Source organism: Cupressus sempervirens, chromosome 5, assembly GCF_028749045.1.
Source record: "Cupressus sempervirens isolate cs-2001-9-10 chromosome 5, ASM2874904v1, whole genome shotgun sequence".
In the NCBI taxonomy this organism is placed as follows: Eukaryota; Viridiplantae; Streptophyta; class Pinopsida; order Cupressales; family Cupressaceae; genus Cupressus; species Cupressus sempervirens.
This window is the reverse complement of record NC_143122.1, coordinates 501,640,607-501,658,384: the sequence shown is the minus strand read 5'-3', so window position 1 is coordinate 501,658,384 and position 17,778 is coordinate 501,640,607.

The window sequence follows — 17,778 nt, the reverse complement described above, 5'->3', positions numbered from 1 at the left end:
CCTGAGTACTGTTTCCTTAACCATTTCCCTTTGGGCAAACAAATGTTTTTAAGATATCTGTATTTTTCTTTGGATTGGGCCTTGCCCTTTTTTGTAAATTACGAAATAGTAAAACTAGGCTGATTTAATCTGCTATGAATATCTATGCTATGAATCAATATTATGCACATTGTGTAGTCTAAAATATTATCAATGAAAACAATAGTTTTTGGCTTCTCAAATCGTTGTTCTTGTTATTCTACGACTTTATTTTTGGCATCTCAATTCTTAATGCACTATTGAAATGTTAGTTTGTGACTTTGTTAAAAATAATTAATTGTTAATAGTTATAAAGTTAGAACTTAGAACTTAGAAACAAAAAAAGGGGTTTCAACAATCCCAATTCCTTTTATGGTTTCATATAATATATTTGATTAACTATTTATAGTAAAAAAGTATTCAATCGAAAATTATCCAATTAAAAGTTTTGTAACTTTTAAAACTATTTTTCTTTAATCTATTATTTGATTGGTTAAAACAAATGGAGTGATAAGATATTAAGAGTGGATTTCAAAGAAAACTAAAGATTATACTTTTAACAAAGTTAAATATAATTTTGATAATTTAAGTGTCAAATTTTTATTTCATACCTATCTTGTCACCTATTCCTAATTTTTTTTCATGAAATTTTTTAAATGATGAAGAATAGTTTATGAACAATTATCTCAATTTTCAATATATGTTAATAACTTATAGATAATTAAACTATATTACATTTTAATTTTGAAACTAAATAATAAATATGAATAAAAATATAACATTTGTAATTATATTTTTAAATTGTAATTATTTTATTTACATTAAACTATTGTCATTATTATTTCATATCTTACACCAATTTTATTTTGTAAAATTTAATATATCTTCATTAAAAAATTTCATATCATCTTTACAATAAAAAGTTTATGATAGAAAAGAAAATCATTTCTTTAGTAGAAAAGAAATTTTTTTATTTATATTATATTAAAACTATTTTAATAATTATTATAAATTATATTATATATATAATATTTAATATAAATAATTAAATTAACATCATGATTTTGACATGCTCAAGCTTAAAAGTAAAATAATAATAATTAGTAACAATTTCTTTAACAATATTTATTTCAACATTTTTCTCATATTAATTAATATGCTATGTAAATTCTTTTCAATGATCGTGACTCTATTTTGGGCCAAATTTTATAAGATTGAAGATAAAGTCTATTTCTACCCGAAACCGAGACACTCAAAGATTCTACCTAAAATCTTGACCGTTCCATAAAAGAAAGATCGATGGCCCGAAATGAATTTCGAGCTGATTTTGGGAATATTTTCCCATGTGCCTAGATTCATCTAGAATCGTGACACGTGTCCACTCATTGGAAGACTCGGTTAATATTATTAATAATTATGTTTATAAACAATTATCACAATTATCGATATATGTTAATAATTTATAGATAATTAAACTAAATTACATATTAGTTTTGAAACTAAATAATAAATATGAATAAAAATATAACATTTGTAATTATATTTTTAAATTTTAATTATTTTATTTTAATTAAATTATTGTCATTATAATTTATTATTAGTACTTGAGAATAGGCTTAGGGCTAAGAGCTAAATATTTCATTTTTAATGTGATTCATTAACGTTAATATTTTTTTTTAAATGTAAGTGCATTGGTTTATATTTTATATTTTAATAATGTATTTTTTATAAATTATAATATATTTTTTGTCATTCAATTAAAAATAATATTACTTATATTATATAATCATTTAAGATTTACTATTATAAAAATATTATTATTTTTATATTATAATTATTTATTATATAATAGAACATATAATATAATTAGTTATAATATAATATAATTATAAAAATATGATATATATATGTAATAGAACATATATCAATGATTATATTTAAGAATAAAATTTAAATTTAAATTAACATCATTATAGAAAAATATAATTATATAGCATTTTTATTAATTAAAATATTTTATATATTATAATAAATTTATTAAATTTAAATTAGATTTATATAAAAACTAAAGGCAAGTACTAATGAAACTTGTTTCATATCTTGTACCAATTTTATTTTATAAAATTTAATATATCTTCATCGAATTTTTCATATCTTTACAATAAAAAGTTTATGATAGAAAAGAAAATCTTCTTTATTTATATTATATTATAACTATTATAATAATAATTATAAATTATATTATATCTATAATTATTATTTTTATATATAAATAATAATTAACCCTAAATCGGGACACGTGTACTCCAAGATTTTACCCAAAATCTCGACCATTGACTAAAAGAAACATCGACGGCCTGAGATGAATTTTGGGCCGATTTGGAGAATGTTTTCCCATGTGCCTAGATTCATCTAAAATTGTGACAAATGTTTGGTCATTGCAAAGCTAAATTAAGTATCAAGACTATATTAATTTATTAATAATTATGTTTAGTCTTTAAAAAAAATTATTACTTAATCCCGACTCAATGATGTCATGATTGTTAAGTAAAAGGCAGATCCACGCCAGCGATAATGACCCGAGATGAATTTCAGGTAAATTTTGGGTCCGTTATCGCTATTGTCAAGAAATATCCAAAATCGTGACACGTGTCCTTGAAAAGTGTCACGATTCTGGATGACTCTTGACAACAGCGATAGCATTCCACAAATTGACCCAAAAATCATCTCGATAATTAAGTTTGATTTTTACTAGTTTATTTGTTTAAAATAAACAAATTTATTGAAATGTATATTAATGCAATAAATTTTTACTTTTTTTAAATTATTGTTATGTACATGACTGCATTATTGGGTCTTGACTCTTTATGTCATTTACATGTACATTGTACATACTATTAGTAAAGTACCTAAAACCATTAATTACTTAATACTTTCATTTTAATTTTTAACTATTAACCTTCTATGTTTTTAGAGTATGAAGTTGAAAGTTCTCCAAGTCGACTCTGATACAATAAGGTTTTCAAATTTTAATTTTTCAACGACTAGCAGAATTCCATTTTGTGTTCTAAAGACTGAAAGTGTGAAACCTGAATATTAAACGACAACACCAATTATCCAATCTCGATGTCGGGTATTTACTTCAAAAAAAAAAAATTATTGCAATTTACAACAATAGAAATCCTTATTTTAATTGTCTTAAGTTTACACTTTACAATTAGTTTAAATAGGGCATGAAGAAGAATTTTGTGAAATAAACAGTAGCAGGCATGGGCAAAACAAAGTCAAAAATCTCTCGTACAAGTGCAAGCATGAAGGAAAAGAAAGACATTAAAGAACTCAGGCAAGTGCTACAAACCCGAAGTTTCACCGATGAATGTCATGTTATTTTTGATCTTGTTATCCATGGAGATTTTGGAATCATGGAAATTAGACATTCATTGTTTAATAAGTGGAAATATCAACAAAAGGAGATAAATGATTACAAATATAACAATAGTATCCGTTCACATACAAATAAACTAGATGCTCTGGTTACTGGATTAGCAAACCTTGCTATACTTGAAGTATTCCCTTGCCTTGAAATTGTAATGTTATGCACTCAAAATTATGATGATAATAGAGAGGTAATTGTAAACCAAAAAACTCAAGAGGAAATTTTATCCATAATTGAGAGTGAATTTTTCACTCTGTTAGACCTAGGGCTAGGATTTAAACTAGAAAGCTTTAACATGCACATTGACTTGGATAAACTAGTACAGACTTATGACAAATTGGAAAGAGTTTTTCAAGATTCATATATTAAGGGTTTAATAAACTCAGAGTCCTCTACTAGTGTTACACTGGACATAGACCATAAGCCTCCTTATCAATATGATATTTTTGTGCCATGGGTTTAGAATACTATTTCTTTGTTATCATTTTGTTTGGGATTGAACAGTAACAAGGAAGTGGGGGCCAGTGTTCTTGAAATGATTTATAATATCCATTATCGAGGTCAGTTAGTTGAGAAGGTAGATGTAAGATATAATTTTGTTAAGCACATTGTTGAATCTATGCAACAACAATTACTAATGATTAAACAAAGTACAACTATAGGCAAGGCGAAGACATTTAGGTTCACAAGTTATTTGTGCTACCTTCTTTTAGCAAAGCATCGCCCAATATTTGAGAGAAAGAACAACAAGCTTGATATTGAGGTCTATATTTCAATGAGAAAATCCAAAAGAAATCAGAGACTCCAAGTCTAGTATATGAGTGGACGCATAAGATGAGGATGACTACTACAAATAAAAATTACAACCATTTTGTAGACTTCTTTTTGGCACCTATTTACCAAAAAATCATAGGCACTTCGATGCCTAGATTGCATGTATCTTATAAAGATTGCATTCAACTAGGAAGTCAAATTCAATTGGCTGACTGGTTCTTCATGGAAGAGTGCATTGTCTTATGGTTTTACAGTTCAGCAGTTCAACCTTGCAAACTTCCAATGCATGTTACAGAAAGGGTTTTTGCACTAGAATATGTATGATAGATGGAGAACATAGATGAACTTTTCAGTGGACAACAAAAGAAAAAGATATTTCCTTCCTTGCCTTTCGCAATTAGAGGCCTCACATTTGAGAGAAAGGCTTTCAAAGTGGCAAATGAATTGGTAATTTTTTTTGGCTTTGATTTTGTTAGTCACTAGAATTATGATCCACTAAACATAATAAAATTGAGACTTATTACCAATGAGAACTCCGCGAGAAAATATCAACATTAGGAGATGCCATTGATAGAAAAGTTAAAAAACAAGGATTCATAGGATGAGGTTAAGAAAGAGATGGAGTAACATGCAACAAAGAATAATATTGCAATGCAAGAATTGTCATTCCAAATTACAACATTGCACATATCATAGTCACACAAATCAAAGCATCTGACATACTTAAATTTCTACGAGAAAGCATTTGAACCTTCTAAGAGGTCTATGCCGAAAGCAATTAAAGAGGCATGTGCATCTACTTTGTGGTGTCAAACCAAGATGACTAATTTTTGGAAAATGAGGCAAAATTTGGGTGAACCAAGGACATCAATAAGTTTTGAGGATATTGAGGAGGATGAACTTTTTAGATATTATTGGAATAAAGAGCATCCAACTATACTATATGATTTTGGCAATGATAGTGATAATGAAAGACATAAGGACCTCAACTTTGATGCTAACATTCAAGGTATTCAGGATTTTGGGTGAACTAGGGGCAGAGATATTGTTAAACTTCAAATGAGTGATTCTATTAAACAAACGTATAGTAAAGGGGCAACTATGATACAAAAAATGGGTTATGCGAGTATAGGGCCCATTGGTGGAAGTGGTGAAGGGATTTGGAATCTAGTTTCAGTACCAGACCCACCCAAAAGAGGATGTAAACTAATCATTGGACTCTCTAAGATTGAAGATGATTCATCTAGAAAGGGAAAAAAACATTATACTTCTGCTTCTGAAGGTCATCCCAACACATTATTTGTTAAATCTTCAAATCCAGTTGTAATTGATCCCACTAGCACTAGCACTGGCACTAGCATGGATGAACCTTATGCAAAAAAGTAAAAAGTTATGACAATTACACTGCAAGCAATGTCAACAGTTACTTCACCAATGTATGCACCAGTAGCTTATGTACAAAACCCAAAAAATAGTCCTAAAATGCCAGGATTTGGAATAGGCCATCTTTAGTCTATTGGAAATCCTCAAAATATAATTGTAGGTGGAGTAAGTTTAACTAGAGTTGGAGGAGCATACGATCATACAATTGATAATTCACCTTTTAAACACTCAATTATGTTAGCAAACCTAGATTTTAGTTTAAATGAGTTTGCACCAAAGTTTGAATAGAAAAGTGAAAGAATTAGGAAAATTATGAAGACTTTGAAAAGTAATGCAGTTGCTCAATGTCAAAGATCTACTAACATAATATTTCCAACATATGATCCAAACAATGAAATGATGAACTTCATGGCTGTTATGCCCCTGGGTAGAGATAATAATCCACTAGAAAAGGTACTAAATTATAATGATATACAAGTTATTAGTCTTCAAATGAATTTGTCAAAAGTGAAAAATATTGATAAAATCAATATATCAAAAGAGAGCAACAAAATGGTCTACTCTACACTTCTAAAAGCAGAGAGGGAAAACAAAAGGCTTACAAAGAAAATAGAAAAGTTGCAGGTAGATGTTGATAATGTGAAGGCCAAGGAGAAAGTAGTAGACAATAGGTTCAAAGAATTGCAAAACAAGATAAAGAATTCTTCTCCTATAGAGGCAATTGTCTAGCAAGAAAATATGAATGGACAAGTGCAAAATTTGACTAAAGAATTGGATGAGTGCCAAAAAAGACTTCAACATGAAAAAGCCTCTACTACACAGTTGTTCGAGTCTATAAAGAGAAGTGCACAAGTCAATAATAAATTGAAAACTGACTTGGACTCTGCTGTCAAGGAAAATAATAATTTGAAGAATAAATTGGAGAATGAAAAGAAAAAAGAGGTGTCTAAGGCAAGGATGATTTATAATTTGCAAAAGGAATTGGGGAATGAGAAGAAAAAAGAGGATTCTACTGCAAACACAATCCACAATTTGAATAAGCAATTGGAGAATATGAAAAAAAAAAAAAAGTCAACTGCAAAAACAATCCTTGATTTGAAGAAGGAATTGGAGAAACCGAAGAAAATAGAGTCTAGTGCTACTGCAAACACCAACACAATCCACTATATGAGAAGGAATTGGAGAATGCAAAAAAAAAAAGGAGTTAGTTGCAAAGAAAATCCTCGATTTGACAAAGGAATTGGAGAACGCAAAGAAATAGGAGTCTACTCAAAGAATCCATGATTTAAAGAAGGAATTGGGCAATGCGAAAAAGAAGGAGGATTCCACTGCAAAGACAATCTGTTATTTGAAAAAGGAACTTGAGGATGAGAAGAAAAAAGAGGTAACTATTGCAAATACAATCCAAGATTTGAAGAAGAAATTGGAGGATGAGAGGAAGAGAGCAACTAATTGGCAAGGGCAACTAGAGAAAATATAGAAAAAGAGTGAAAAAGAGATGTCTAAAATGAAGAAAAAGATGGAGAATGTAATTTCACAAAATAGAACAACCTCTTTCGAAGACCGTCATGTGAAGGATACTATAATAAACACGGTTAAACTTATCAAACAAGAAAATTGAGAGAAAATAATAAAGAATAGTGATAGTTTATTTGAATGGCTTGATTTAAATAGTAATCTCATATTTCTCTTTGAAAAGGTAAAAAATGATGTTCAAGGTAAAAGACAAATCTTCACCAATTCCTTAAAAAATCTTGCTAACCAAATTTTGAATAAAGTATAGAGATCCAGTGATAGGGATTTGGCAAACCATGGAATAAGCAACTACTTGGATGCCTCTATGATGACCATTTATGTTTGTCACAATTGTGAATAGGTAATGGAAATAGATGAAGCTCTCAAATTTGTTTCCAAAGACTTGATGAAGATGAATCACATCATACTGAACTTGCTAAATGTTGGATTACCAAATCTAGCTAACTCAGACAACAGATTCATTGGAAAAAAAGATTATATGAAAAAGTTGTAGGACAACATGAATTCTAATTTAGGCAACTTGCTTGAGGAAACCATTCCAAAAAGAATTGCAAGTTGCATCAAACCACTATCAATAATGAATGAAGTTATAGATAAATTCCTCAATTCATGTAAAACTATCTCTCTGAAGTATTCATTGTTGATGAGGTTACAACTATTTAGCAACAACCTCAAATAAATGGAGCTTCCAAATGATGTAGAATGGAGTGCCCTAAAGAAATTCATTGGAGTTGGGTTATCTTCTCAAACTATTATTGTTGCTTTCAGTGGTAGTCATAGCTGATAGCACTAATAAGTAACAACTTAGTAAGTGATAGTACTATAATCATTTTATTACTATAATCATTTTATTAAATTTTGGACTTAATTTCAATTTTGTTTAGTGTTAATTTTTATAGGAATCAAGAACCATCATATCAGGATAGTTGGGCAGCCAGACACTGGCATACTATTACTACATAGAGCAGATGGAAAGAATTTCCCTACTACTTGAAAAAAGTTGTATAATTGGTAATGTGATTGTACATACATAATGTATTATGTAGTAATAATCTGATTATATATACAATTACAAACCGACCTACAGCTATTGTTGCTCCCTTGTATCTGCAAAAGGGAATTTAGGGTCATTTCAATTTGACATCAGCCATTTGCAAAGGGTTGTAATTGTTTGTAATTGTTAAATGTATTATGTTACAGGCTGATTTATAATTATAAATTATAATACAATTTTTTTAAAATAGAGCTTATTCTGTTAAATGCATTATGTTACAATTTTTTAAAGAAACTAAAATCAATGAAAATCTCAACATGTTAAAAAAATACAATCAATGAAAATCTCAACATGTAAGTTTGTGACATCAGCTTGTTCAAAAATTATTTAAGCATCTATAAAAGGACAATGAATGAAGGCTATAAATTGACTTCTACAAACATAATTAATTAGTAGATAGAGTCTTAGATCAGAGCTACTACTACTAGCCTACTATTTGACTCACATAGAAGTTAGAACTTTAGGCTAAGAAGTTGCTATAGTTGCCACTCCGCTTGGACCAGCTCAACACTATCATTAGAATCCTCCTCATTTATTGCATATAATATTTCATTGTTCATTGTGTTTTCTTTAGATTCACTGTCAACAAAGTCAACATCATCTTCATTGCTTCCAATAATAGGACATGAACCACTGCCACTACCACTTGGGTCTGAAATGTTGGCAATCCCTCTTCTTTGACATTGATTTCTCCAAATGCTAAGAGTCTTGTCATAAGGGAAACTATCTACCTCATACCTAGAATTATAGTCTTAAACAATTATCCAAATTTTTGTCTAATTTATTTCTAACTTTTGACTTCAAGAAGCCCAAAAAACTAAAAACTTTCTCATCCTCCATTGAACCCAACATCATTGTCAAACATAAATTGGTAAGTTTGAAATATTCTAGTATTGACTCTCTTAACTGATTACTCTCACCAAGGTTTTTTCAAAGCTTTGTTTCTGCTCCCTCTTCATTTGGGTTCTCCATAAGATCATTTTGTTCCCTCATTATGTTTGCAAAAGAATATGATTGATCTCTCAGTCGAGATTCATCTAAAATTCCATTTATAGTTACTCCATTAATTACTTTAGGTTTGCAAAAATGCTGAATCAAAGTCATCATCCTTCTTCAAAAATTAGTCGGATAGTTTAGAGACCAATATTGTGGAAAAACAATTGGCATTGCTTCGAGCAATTCCTCTAGGGGGAATCTAAATTTAATTTCTGACGAAAGATTGTAGCAAACTCGCTTGATAGAGTCAAACACAAAGTCTTTGATCTTCTTGAAGTCTTCACTTGTAGCACTTGAAAGTACCTTCTCTGGTTCTAATTCAACTTTGCTTCCTACTTCATTTGGGTTGGAGTCGGGATTGATGCAGGCATAGTACTGCATTGGTATGTCAAGTCCATGTACCTTGGCATAAACCTGATCATTTGCACCAATATGTAAAAAGTTCTCAAGATTGTTCAAATTTTTGATTTCTATCCACTTTGCAAACTTTGATTCATCTAATGGTAGTAATTGATACAGAGTATCTAGGCTATTACATGTCATTTTACGTAGCTTATTATATTCTGCAGTGTACATAGCTCTTTGTTGAACCTTTTTTTATAATATTTCTCATGTCATGTAGCATGGGGAGAATAGTTTCTAAAGTTAAGATTATATTAACATTAGTTAGACTTGAATATAGTTGAGGGAATTTGTCTTGCACAGAGTGGATTAGTCTAAGCAATGATGAATATTCAAAGATTACTCGATGCGTTGGTCCATCCAAAGAGATCCATCTAGTACCATGTCTTTAAGAAGCTTCCTCCCATCAGTAAGTCCTTGAGCAAAGTGTTGAAATTCTCAGACTCATTTTGGACTTCGACAAAAGTATTGGTAAATCTCTTTGATTAGAGATTCCACTTTACTTACACAACCAAAATTGCTGACAATTCCAAAAGCTAGATTTCTTCGATGGGCCATGCAATGAATGAGAATAGCATAGGGTGCCAAACCATTCTTGATCTTTTTGCAAAGACCACCTTTATGACATTGCATAATCGAAGCTTCATCCACTCCAACACACACCAATTTTTTGGCAATCTCTATTTTATCCAGACCTCCACATTCAATTAGAGTACTCTTTAATAAATCATATTAATTTTTAGCTATCACACTATAATTCAATTTAGCAACAGATAGTAGAAAGGGTTGACAACAAAGATTGTTTACAATATAAACATGCATGCACACCCAAGAAGTATTATCAATTGTTGTAACTTCATCTAAAGATATTACAATGAAATTTGAGTATTTTATTTTTTCTTTCATATCTTCTTTTTCAACTTGTGCAAGACATCTAGCCCATTCCCACCCATTGTTTACTGACCAGTGATTGTTCAGATAGTTTCAAAGTTTAAAAAAGTGCAATAAGATAGTAATTGAAGGGTAGTATGTCATAGGACATCCTCTACTCAAAATATAAAAGACCACACTTAATTGAACTACTTTTCCCATATTTTTCACTTCCATTGCTTTCCCAATGAAATCTTCAATGGAACCTTTTACTGCAGAACACTTCTCCCATAATTGCTGGTGTAACTCATATATTTCAGCATTCCTAATATGCAGATAGTTGTCCTTTGTTTTTCAAGTGATCATGGATTTTTCAACTCCATCTATAGTTTCCTTTTTGTAAACTTTACCGACATGATTTTCTATGTTATCAAGTTTAAGCTGCAACCTCTTCTCCTTCTTTGTTATCTCTATGCAAACCTTACATCTACATTCTATAGGAGGCTCACCATCAATTGGATTAGCCACTGGTTCAATGAACTAGTACTTTTCCACCCATTCTAACAAAAAATTCTTTTTGGACAGATCCCAACGAGATCGATCTTTCTTTGATTCCAATTTTCTTTTTCCCCTTTTGTGCATGAACATGATTTATGGAATCACTTTTGGTTTTCTCACCCGACTGGACCGGGACCGACTCCAACTCTATAATATTAGTTTCTGACTCCCTACTCAGGGGAAGTGCCTCCAAATCATGTTCAAGTTCATCCTCGACTGAGATATCAAGTTGACCAACTTGAACTTCAATATGGTTTGAGTGTCCAACTTGTGATGAATCTCCTTTTTCAATAAGCACCGGAGATCTAACTTGTTAATCTTGTAGGTTGCCAACATTTCCACCACCAAAATATGTCGCTATGCTTTTGTGTTTTGGTAATGGTGGCCTCTCTTGGATTTCAGGTATCCTACCGGAACCCCTGTTACCCCTCTTATTTGACATTGCAAACTGATAAAGGCTGCAAAAAATAAATCAACTTAGTTGTTGAACAAAAGACTTAAATAGTGATGACTCAAAGATAGTGAACAGTGACAATAGACTATTTACACTACATATAATAACAATAATATGATTCATTCTCCAAAAAATGGTACTACTGCTACAATACTACCCAATATAATTCGCAAACCTATAGGCTATCTTAGCATGTGAGATGTCTAGTCACAAGTGGACACTGGATAGTAAAACTAAAAAATAACTAGTACCAATGTACCAATACAATAGTACCACTGTTGACATAAAAAAAATTAAAAATCACTTGCCTTTTAAGAAAACCAGGGTCCACAAGTCAATGGGCAATGCACTCAGCACTCTAAAACTTCAGTGACAATACGAAATGCCAGTCTCCAGACTAGAAGAGAGAAAATTGACAAATTGTGCAGAATAATAATATCTTATAGTCTAATCTAGGTTGGCAAATTATGTGGGATTAAGAAGCGGGAATGTCAAACATAGGCAAAGCACACCTTCCTATGCAAGCCCACAGTAGGAAACAATTGGCTAAATGGGGCTGGTGGTCGACACATGTCAAGAAAATGGCAGGCAATGCCCAACCCAAGGGAAAATTATTTGGTTGTAGTAATGGCAAAATAATGTGGGCCAATAAGAAACAAACATGCAAATGCTGGTGAAATGTTTAAAATAAATGTATCAAAAATGTATATTGCATTGGCAATTGGACCGATATTTTTAACCAATCATGTGATAACTAATGGGTGACTACCACGAGCATTGAACCCAAATTTGATAAATATTTGGCGACGCAATTGAGCTACGTTGCATGTACTATTGCCAAATGACGATCGACTCATTAGACAGGATTTCCAAAAGATGAATATTTGCCAGTAAAGTAACCTCTATTTGGGTATCTCCTCAATGACTAGGAGCTTGAAAACCAGAAGTTTGAAAGGTTTTGATAAGGAAATGAAGGTTTGAAGTTCGTTTGTTCAATTTCTTAAGGATATTGAGAGTTTATAGTGTGAGTATGTTCTTTAGGCCTATTAGCCTAGATTAGGGCCTACAAATTATGTGCTTTAATGAACAAGTTAGAACCTAAGATTTTAGAATTGGAGCGAGTTCAATAAAGGGTGTTTGAATTTGCCTTTAGTATTGGTATATGTTTGAAAGATTTTGAGTTCTTACCTAAATTCTAAGCTAGGGCTACAAGGAAGAGCCCTCATTAGGTCTATTTGTGGGACTTGGTGTTGAAGCCCACCAAGGTGTATAGAACCTCATGTATGTTTGAAAATCATTGTATTGGTAATCAGTTAAGCCTTTTGGAAGAAGTTTTGGGTATGGTGTTATGAAAGATCCTGGAGGGTGTAAGGTAGTAGAGGTGTTGTGAGTTGTGAGAGATAGTTGGTTGAGTTGGTGAAGGTTTAGGTAGAGATATTTGGAATAGGTGAGTGTGGTAGGAAGAATAGGCCAATCACCTAGTCTCTCTCCTTGGGATTGAATGTGATATGCTTCGATAGGTTTAAAAGGAAGCATAGCGTAGTTATAGAGTTTTGGTAATAAGAAACAAGTATCACCACCTCCTACTTGCATTACATGCTTTCTTGACACATAGTTTAATTAGGCCTTGTGAACTGCTTTAGGGCTCTAGTTGAAAAAATGGGATTATTCTCTTTACTACTTGGAAATGATGCCCAAGAGTAAATAAAAAACCTAGACCCCTTTGGATGACCACAAGGAAGGTAGTGGTTCAATAGGAGATACAAACATCCACGAACATACTTGTACAGAGTCAATCAAATGCAGTGATTAGTGAACCACCTTCACTAGAGGACGTTAGTATGGCGGTTCCTCTTACACTCCTAGTAAAGGAATCGATGACCATGGAAAGAATGTAAAGTCTCACTTCTATTCTTGGTCTACAATAGAATTCTCTTAAGAAGAGAATCTCAGATAAGCCTCTACAGAGTGGACGAAAGATAGATCAAGAGAAGGTGAAGTTGATGGGGTATACATTAGTCGAGTCAGGATCAATCAAGCTCATTGATTCTCACTTCTCCTAAATCTTAAATGATTTTCCTATCATGAAATGTAAAGGGGTTGAACAACATCCCAAAAGTTTGTTCACAGATTAATTGAATCTCAATCTCCAGATTTGGTCTTTTTTTAAGAAACTAGGCTCTCTTCGGAGGGTTTGTTGATTACATGAATCAAAATTTTCCTCAAGGAATTTGGAAAGGAGTGGATGCTAATAGTAGTTTCCGAGGAGTTATTTGTCTATGGAACTTGTAGAAAATCTCCCATTTGTGGTAGAACTCGAGTAGATTTTCTCTCTCCATGGTGACCTCTAGCTATGAGACTAGAGAGATTTTTCTTTTCATAGGTATTTATGCTCCTTCTTATCTTCTAGGGAAGACACATCTTTGATCTCATATTCATTATTTTCACTCCATAGATCTCTTCCTACCCTAGATTTTAGCTGGAAAATTTAACGTTGTTGTTGGTTTAAAAGAAAAATGGGGAGGCACCCATAGGCTAGATCCATCCTCACATTTTCTTAGATATAATATTGATTCTTTGAACCTCATTGGTGTGAAGCTTGGAAATGGGGTTGGTGGTTGCATGATCCATCTTTGAAGAATCTTGTGGTAGGTTGGTGGTACGAGGGTAATTTGTTGCATGGACAGGCTACGTTCACCTTTGCAAATAGACTCCAACATGTGGAATATAGGCCCAAGAAGTGAAATAAAGAATTTTTTGAGAATCTTCAAGTCCATAGGTTGGATGCTCAATCTAATTTTCAAGAGGTTCCTCATTAGAGTAGGGATCAGGGGATGTCTTTGAACCTTGTAGGGTGGAATTGTTGGCTCTCAAGGATTTGGAAGAATGGGATCTTTGATAGGAGATTTTCTAAAAACAAAAATCAAGAATAGATTATCTTTTAGAAGGGGATCAAAATACTTCTTTCTTCCATAACTCTTTTAAGGATTAGAGATATGGAAACTCCATCTCTTCTCTTATCTCATCTCATGGTTTTGTTCTCTCTTCTCATGAAGATATTTCCAAAGAAGTCATCAAGTACTTTTATGAGATGTTTTCTAAAGAGGACATAAGGGCTTATGAGGAGGAGAAAACTATTTTGACCTACATTCCAACCTTGATTTTGCGGAGATAAATGAGGATTTTCTTTTCCCCATGTTGATGTCTAAATTGGAAGAGGTGGCCTTTCACATGAATAAAGGTAAGGCACCCAGTCCATATGATTTCCCTACTGAGTTCTATTAGAAGTTTTGGTAAATTGTCAAACATGATCTTTTGGAGGTAGTTCATGAGTTGTACTAGAATAAACAAATGCTTAGGTGCATGAACTCTACCTTCCTGGATTTTATTCCTAAGAAGGAGGGGGTTGATAAGCTAGACCAATTTAGACCTTTTTCTCTTCATACTATGGTCTATAATATTATCACTGAACTTATTACTGAATGATAGAAACCTTTCCTAGGCACTCTAATATTCAAGGAACATGGTGGTTTTGTCAATGGATGACAGATCCCAGATGGTATTGTTATAGCTATGGAAGAAATTCCTTTAATGGAAAAGTCTAAGGAGAAGGTTATGTTTATCAAACTCGACATGGCCAAATCGTATGATAGGGTGAGTTGGAATTTCTTACGAAAAATCCTTTTGACATTTGGACTTTCTTAGGAGTGGTTGAACTATATTTTTAGTTGTGTGACCACTTCGCCCTTCTTTTTACTCATTAATGGCTAGTCCTCATATTTATTTGGTGCTTCTTGTGGCTTGAGGGAAGGGGATCCCTTATCCCCCTACTTATTTATCATCAACGTAGATGGGTTAGGTAGATTCCTCACCTCCCAATAGAATCAGGAGCCAATTTAGGGATGGAATTGGGGAGATGACTTGCTCTCCAATTTGTATCTTCCATTTGTGGATGACACTAGCTTAATGGGAAGGGCTAGGATCATCAAAACTACAAATTTTAGGAGGAATTTGGATATCTATTTAAGGGCCTCAAGCTAGTAGATTAATGAGGATAAGACTTCTATCTATTTCTTTAATACTCCCAACATAAATATTTTTGGCAAGATATTTTGGATAAACTAAGGAGTAGGGTCAATAATTGGTTCAATAGGTGGTTATCTATTATCAATAGGGTGACACTCTTGAAGATTATGGTTCAAACCTTGCCTATTTAGAGATGCTTTGTGCAGATTCCTCCCTCAAGCTTTCTCTAAGAATTTGATGTTGTTTCTCAATACTTGTTTTGGTTTAGCAACATTCATACATCCAAGTGGAGTTTAGTCAAATGTGACTATGCATATAGAGCATAGAGTATAGGAGGTCTTAGGCTTCATTCCTGCTCCTTGATTTGTTAGGCCTTAATTGCTAAAGTATATTGGAGATTGTGTGTATCCTAGGAGAATGATTAGGCCAAGGTTATTTCTCTTAAGTACCTTCCTAATGTCTCTAGTGTAGAAGTTCCATGCTATTATCTGGTTGGTAAATGCTCTTGTATTTGGGACATTTTGAAAAATGGTTCTCAGTTCATTAGGGAGGGACTATTTTGCATCTGGAATAGGGGATCAGATGTTTTGTTTTGGGTGGATTATTGGGATGGTCATCCTCCTATCATCTTAGATTATCCACAACTCCAATTTATTTGCAACACCTTCATGGAGGTTGGGTGGAGAAAATTGGAGGATTTTAAAACTACCAAGCGTATTGGCCAAATTGAGGTGTCATACTAGAAGGATCCTCTATAGTGCCCCCTCTGGTGGATTAGAGGAGGATCAAGACATCTTAAATTCTATCTTAAGGAATAGGTCATGCAGCTCCCTTAATAGGAAGGATGTGTTGACTTAGGGTTGCAACCCAAAGGGTAAATTCACTATTGTTGACGGTTATGCTAAGTTGGATAGACAAGTGAATCATGAGACTATTTTTCCCTGGTGGAAGAAGGTATGGAACAATTTCTCATGGCCCAAGTGTAATTTTTTCCTATGGCTGGTGGTTCAGAGGAAGTGTCTCACATGGGATAATATTCATAAGAGGGGATTTCATGGCCCTTCAGCTTGCTATTTATGTTGGGAGGGTGAGGAACGTGGTTCCCACATTTTCATTTTATGTCCCTTTTCTAGGGAGATTTGACACAAATGGTGGGATGTTTGGCATCAATCTTGTTATGCCTCCTCCCTTACTAAGTTTAGGGAGAATCAAGGGCACTCCTAGTGAGGACTTCTTTTCTTCAGGTGGCTTGGTCTATTGGACCTTCCCTTATTATTTGGAACCTCTATCTTGCAAGGAATAAGTATATTTTTTGTTCTTCCCACTTTGGTAGCCTTCAATTATCGTAGATGATTATTCACAAGATTCAAGAGACTATTACTATGAAATGTGATTTGTCTGAAATTGTGTCTCTTGGTGAAAGAATCTTTGTCCAAAACTTGTAGCTTTCTCATTTGGATGTGGGGAGGACTAGGAACTATAGATTTCAACAAGAAAAGCAATGTGTTAATAGACTGGCAAAGGTGGATGCATCTCCTTGTAGGGGCTTTGAAAGTTAATATCGATGGTTCTTCTCAGAGCAATCCTAGTCATGTTGGTATTGGTGGGATAGGGAAAGATGAGAATGGGCATGCTATTTTTTTTATTCTCTACTTACAAAGGGCACCATTCCAATAATTTGATGGAAGTCCTTGCTATTAATAAAGTTTTTGAGTGTGGATGTTCCTTAGGATGGAAAAAAATTATGGTGGAATCTGACTCTCAGATTCTAGTGGATATGCTAAACAATCAGAAGTTGAATGGTGTCGGTTAGAGTTTTACCTTTGTGGCCAAGAAAATTCTTCAACTATGTGAAGCTTTGGATTATTTCTCTTTTCATCATATACCTAGAGAGTGGAATGGATCCAAATGGAAATATATTCTATAAATAACATGTAATATTGTACCTTTCTAATAGCTAGTTGACTGGGCAAGGGTAGGTGGAAAGAGACTGACAACATTGGATTGTGAAGTGTTGATTGGTTGGTGTCCCTATCATAGCATATTAGTGCATTGCTCCTCATTGGGGGAGGAAGGTAAGGGAACAAAGCTTTCTACACATAAGGTTATAAGTTCAATAATTTACTTTTAACACCTATCATTAAGTTTCCATATAAGCACTTCTTGACATTATACAAATTACATGTAAAATTTCCAACAATCCTCATAAAGGTGAATATTATATTGTGCTACCCTACTACAAACTAGATCGATTATTCCTAAGTAATCATG